The following is a 6150-nucleotide window of genomic DNA, read 5'->3' as shown; positions in this document are numbered from 1 at the left end:
GAGACGGGGGTCTCACTGTGTTGCCTAGGCTGATCTTGAACTCCTGGCCTCAAGTGATCCTCCCACCTCAGCCCCCCGAGTAGCTGGGATTACAGATATGAGCCACCATGCCTGGCAAAGGGATATTTAATATTGATAAAAGGTGCACTCCACCAAGAACACGTGACTGTCATGGACCTTTATGCACATAATGACATGAATAAGAAATATAAAGCAAACTCTGTTAGAAATACAAGGAGAATAAACATTTACAAATATTCAGTCATGGGGGGAGATCCCCCTCCCTTGCTCTCCCTTCTCTCCTTCCCTACTTCTCTCCTTATCTTTTTCTTGCTTTCTCCTCTTCCTTCCTCCAACAAATAGATATTTAGCACCTTGTATGTATTAGGCATTGTGTTAGATTCTGTGGGCACAGTACCAAGCAAAACAATCTTGGCGCCTGCCACATGAAGCTGATAGTCTAGTGAGGGAGATAGACATTATTCAAATATTCATTCAAATACATGTAAAATTACAACTGTGATGAGTTCTCTATTAATTACTCAATTAATTATTCTGTAGGAGAGCCACACAGAACTATGAGGTCAGGGAGGTTTTCCTGACCAAGCAAAACTTCTTCAGAGATTTGAAGACTGCACAGGAGTTAACCAGATGAAGCAGGAAAAAAAAAAAGCATTCCAAGCAAAGGGAAAAACACGTACAAAGACCCTCTGGCAGGAGGAAGCCCAGTGCATATGGAGGACAAAAGAAAGCCAGTGTAGCTGGGGCTCAAACATCAAGTGGATAATTTTATGAGGCTGAAGAGGTAGATATTGGCCATGCTATGCAGGGCCTCAGAGGCTATATTAATTATTTTGTTTTTATCCTAAGAGTAATAGGAATCATTGAAAAGTTTCCTGGGCAACATAGGGAGACCCCATCTCTACAAATAATAATAATAATAATAATAATCATAATCATAATAATAATAATAAATTAGCCAGGCGTGGTGGTGCACGCCTGTGGTCCCAGTTACTTGGTAGGCTGTGGTGGAAGGATCACCTGAGCCTAAGAGGTCAAGGCTGCAGTGAGCCATGATCACACCACTGCACTTCAGCCTGGGTGACAGAGTGAGGCCCTGTCTCAAAAAAAAAAAAAAAAAAAAAAAAAAGTTTAAAAGTGAAAAAGACCACACTGACTGTAAAAAGTATTGGATGAGGGGCAAAAGTCAAAGCAGGATGATCAATTAAAAAGCTATTACTGAGAAAAGAAGATATCTTAGCTAGAAGTAGTGGGAGGAGTGGTAGACATTGAGAAAGAAGCAGCAAGCTTTTTTGTTTTTGTTTTTGTTTTTGAGATGGAGTCTTGCTCTGTCACCTAGCTGGGATTGCAGGCGTGTGCCACCATGCCCGGCTAATTTTTTTTTTTTTAGGAGAAACGGCGTTTCACCATGTTGGCCACGCTGTTCATGAACTCCTGACCTCAACTGATCCGCCCGCCGCAGCCTCCCAAAGTGCTGGAATTACAGGCATGAGCCACTGCGCCTGGCCTAAGCAAGCTTTTAAGAGACATTTAGTGGGCAAGATGAGGGACAGGACACAACAAGGATGATTTCCTAGTTTCTGGCTTGTGCAGATGGATGGATGATGGTGCCATTTACTGAGTTACAGAATACTGCAAGAGGACCAAGTTCTTGTTTTGGTTTTGGTTTTGGGGAAAGGAGGAAGAAGGACTAGACCACTTGGGGGCAAGTTGGTCACCTCTCTCTCTCCAGACATCCCTTCATGTGGCTAACTAGGGTCTCCTTACGGAATGACAGACTCAGGGTAGACAGAGTTGTTACATAGTGCCTCAAGGGTCCAAGAGGGAGTGTCCCAATAAACCCAGGTGGAAGCTGCAAGGCTTCTTATGAACTAGCCTTGTGAATCCCAGGATGTCATTTCTGCTGCATTCTTTTGGTTAAGCAAGTCCCTAAGATCAGCCCAGATTTAAGAACAGAGGGATTAGGCTACACAGAAAGAGAAAGTGGAAAGGCCATGTGCCTCAACTAATGAATCAATGTTGATTATTGTTAACTAAAGTCTATGTTTTATTCAGATTTCTTTAGTTTTTTACCTAATGTTCCTTTTTCTGTTCCAGGATCTCATCCAGGATACTGTATCGTATTCAGTTATTATGTCTCCTTAGATTCTCTTGGCTGTGAAAGTTTCTCAGACATTCCTTGTTTTCGATGACTTGGACAATTTAAAAAAGTCTGTTGAGGTATTTTGTAGAATTTGGGTTTGTCTGATGCTTGTTTCATAGTTAGGGGTTATGGATTTCTGGAAGGAAGATCAGGAAGGTAAAGTGCCATTATCATATTATATCAAAGGTACATGACCTATCACTGATGATGTTAACCTTGATTGTGAATATAGAAAAGTATTTCCAGGATTGCTGCTATAATGAGGAATAGGAAACTTTAATGGTAGTTAATGTGGTATTCCATTTATTCATTCAACAAATATTTATTGAATGTGTACCCTGTGCCAGGATCTTGGATACAACAGTGAACAAAAACAGGTAAATCCTTGCCTTCATTGAGCTTACAGTCTGGTTGAGAAGAGACACAATAAATAATAATATAATAAATTTTATAGTATGTTAGAAGGTAATGCATGCTATGGAAAAATTACATCCCTGAGCAAAAGGGATGGGAGGGCAAATGACATTATTAGTGGAGTGACTAGGGCAATGCCTCATTGAGAAGGTGACATCTGAGCAAAGACTTGAAGGAGGGGAGGGATGTAGTCATTGGAGATCTAGAGTAGAGCCTTCCAGGTAGAAGGAACAGCCAGTGCAAAGACCCTAAGGTATGAACATGGCTAGTGTGTTTGAAAAATAGGAAGGAGGAGGCTGGGCACAGTGGCTTGCGCCTGTAATCCCAGTGCTTTGGGAGGCCGAGGCGGGTGGATTACTGGAGGTCAGGAGTTCAGGACCAGCCTGGCCAACATGGTAAAACCCCATATCTACTAAAAATACAAAAATATTAGCTGGGCATGGTGGCAGGCGCCTGTAATCCCAACTACTCAGGAGACTGAGACAGGAGAATTGCTTGAACCCAGGGGGCAGAGGCTGCAGTGAGCCAAGATCATGCCATTGCACTCCAGCCTGGGCGACAAGAACGAAACTCCGTCAAACAAACAAACAAACAGGAAAGAAAGAAAGAAAGACAGGAAGGAAGGAAGGAAGGAAGGAAGGAAGGAAGGAAGGAAGGAAGGAAGGAAGGAAGGAAGAGAAAAGAAAAGAAAAGAAAAGAAAAGAAAAGAAAAGAAAAGAAAAGAAAAGAAAAGAAAAGAAAAATAGCAAATAAGTTAGTGTGACTAGAGAAGAGTCAGAGAAAGTAGGGGAGAGTAGTAGGAAATGATGTTAAAGAGATAACAGAAATCCAGACAATTAAAGACCTTGTAAGCTATTGTACAGACATTGATTTTCTTCTAAATGAGATGGGGAACCATTGGAGAGGTTTGAGCAGAGGAGAGACTTTAATTTAACTTTCATTTTTAATAGGAAAATCTGACTCATGTTGAGAGTAGATTGTGGTAGGGGGCAGAGTATAACACCAGTTAGGAGGCTATTGAAATAACCCAGGCAACATATAATGATGACTTGAACCAGGATGGTAGCTGTGAGAGCTGTGAGAAGTGGGTGAATTATTGATATATTTTGAAGAGTAAATAGGATTTTTTTGATTATTTGAAGATAGAATGTGAGAGAAAGAGACGAGTCAAAGAAATACTAAAGAGTTTGGATCTAAGCACAGGAAAGGATGCAATTGTCATCGACTGAAGGCTGTCAGTAATATAAGTTTTCGGATGTGTGTGGGGAGGCAGAATGGGGAGAGACTAGAAGTAATGTTTTATTTATTTTTAATTTTATTTCAGTAGTTTTTAGGAAACAGGTGGTAGTTTTAGACATGTGCTATGAGATGTCTTTTAGATATTCAAGCAGAGAAGTCAAATATGCACTTAGACATACAAGTCTAGAGTTTAAGGGAGAAGTCTAGGATGGAAATATAAATGGTGTTTAAAGCCAGGAGACAAGATGAGATTATCAAGAGAGGGAGTGGGGACAGAGAAGAGATTACCAAGGATAGCATTCTGGGAGAAAAGAAGGAATCAGTGAAAGAGTCTCTGAAGGAGCAGCCTTCTGAACAAAGCTGGAGGCATCATACTACATGACTTCAAGTTATATTACAAGGCTATAGTAACCAAAACAGCATGGTATTGTTATAATAACAGACGCATAGACCAATTGAACATAATAGATAATCCAGAAATAAATCCATGTATTTACAGCCAACTGATTAATGACAAAGTCACCAAGAACATACAATGGAGAAAAGACACTGTCTTCAATAAATGGTGCTGGTGTTGTTACATGGATATATTGGGACACACACACACACAAATAAATGGTCCTGCGAAAATTGGATATTTATATTCAGAAGAATGAAACCAGACCCCTATCTCTCACCATATGCAAAAGTCAGTTTAAGATGGATTAAAGACTTAAACATAAGATCCGAAACTATAAAACTACTAGAGGAAAATGGGGGGAACATTTCTGGACATTTATCTAGGCAAATATTTTATGGCTAAGACCTCAAAAGCACAGGCAACAAAACAAACAAAAAAGACAAATGTGACTTAATTAAACAAAAAGCTTTTGCACAGCAAAGGAAACACAAAATAAAAAGGCAACCTATGGAATGAGAAAAACGTTTGCAAACTATATATCTGATAAGGGGTTAATATTCAAAATATATAAGGAACTCAACACCATAGTAAAAACAACGACGACAACAACAACAACAACAAAGTAATTCTATTAAAAAGCGGTCAAAGGGCATGAATAGACATCTCTCCAAAGAAGACACACAAATGGCCAAAAGATACATAAAAAATGCTCAACGTCGCTAATTATCAGGGAAATGCAAATCAAAACCACAATTAGATATCGTCTGACCCCAGTTAGGATGACTGTTATTAAAAAGCAAATAACGGATGTTGGTGAGGATGCGGAGTAAAGGGAACTCATATCACTGTTGGTGGGAATGTAAATTAGTACAGCCACTATGGGGCGTAGCATGGAGATTTCTCAAAAAACTAAACATAGAACCACCATATGATCCAGCAATCACACGATTGAGTATTTATCCAAAAGTAAAGAAATCACTATAACCAAAAGATACTTGCACCCCCGTGTTTATTGTAGCAGTATTCATAACAGCCAGGATGCAGAATCAACCTAAATGTTCATTAACAGGCAAATGAATAAAGAAAATGTGATATTTATACACAATGGAATACTATTCAGCCATAAAAATGAAATCCTGTCATTTGCAGCAACATATGTGGTCATTATGTTAAGTGAAATAAGCCAGGGACAAAACGACAAATATCACATGTTCTTACTAATCTGTGGGAACTAAAAAAGCTGATCTCATGGGGGTAGAGAGTAGAATGATAGAAACCAGAGGGGATGGGAAGTGTATGTGGGTGGGGGGTTGATGAAGAAAGATTGGTTAATGGGTACAATCATACAATTACATAGAATAAATAAGTTATAATGTTTGATAGCAGTGTAGGGTGACCGTAGTTTGCAACAACGCATTGTACATTTCAAATAGCAAGAAGAGAGGACTTTAAATGTTCCCAACACATAGAAATGATAAAGACTCAAGGTGATGGATACTCTAAATACCCTGACTTCATTAATACACATTCTATGCATGCAACGAAATACCACATATACCCTATAAATTTATACAAATATTATGTATCAATTTAAAAGCATGTGTGTAAGACTATACTTTCAGGAGTCACTTCTATAGTTTGTTAATAGAGAAGTTTCTCTGAACGGGTAGAGATAAAAAGCATGTATGTACTGTGTATATAAATGTGCCAAAAATTTCTGGAAAGATACACACACGAATGTACACACAATATACACACAAAATTATTGCCAGTCATTACCTATGGGGAAGGAAGGGAAGAGTTAAGGAGGGGAGGGAGAATGAGGTGGAGTGGGGCAGGACGGGGCAGGACACAGCAGGGGCACTTTAAATGTGGTCATTTAGAGAGCACAGTGTTGTGACTACTTGAGCTCAAATCCAGATTCTGGTATTTC

General features: G+C 39.4%; 1 pseudogene; it reads left to right on the top strand.

Annotated features, from left to right (window-relative positions):
* The first annotated feature begins 5823 nt into the window (after positions 1-5823).
* LOC119621040 (small nucleolar RNA U3) lies at positions 5824-5906 on the top strand (annotated as a pseudogene).
* Positions 5907-6150: the final 244 nt, after the last annotated feature.

This window comes from Chlorocebus sabaeus, chromosome X (assembly GCF_047675955.1).
Source record: "Chlorocebus sabaeus isolate Y175 chromosome X, mChlSab1.0.hap1, whole genome shotgun sequence".
Classification (NCBI taxonomy): Eukaryota; Metazoa; Chordata; class Mammalia; order Primates; family Cercopithecidae; genus Chlorocebus; species Chlorocebus sabaeus.
This window is presented reverse-complemented; position numbering and strand designations above follow the sequence as displayed.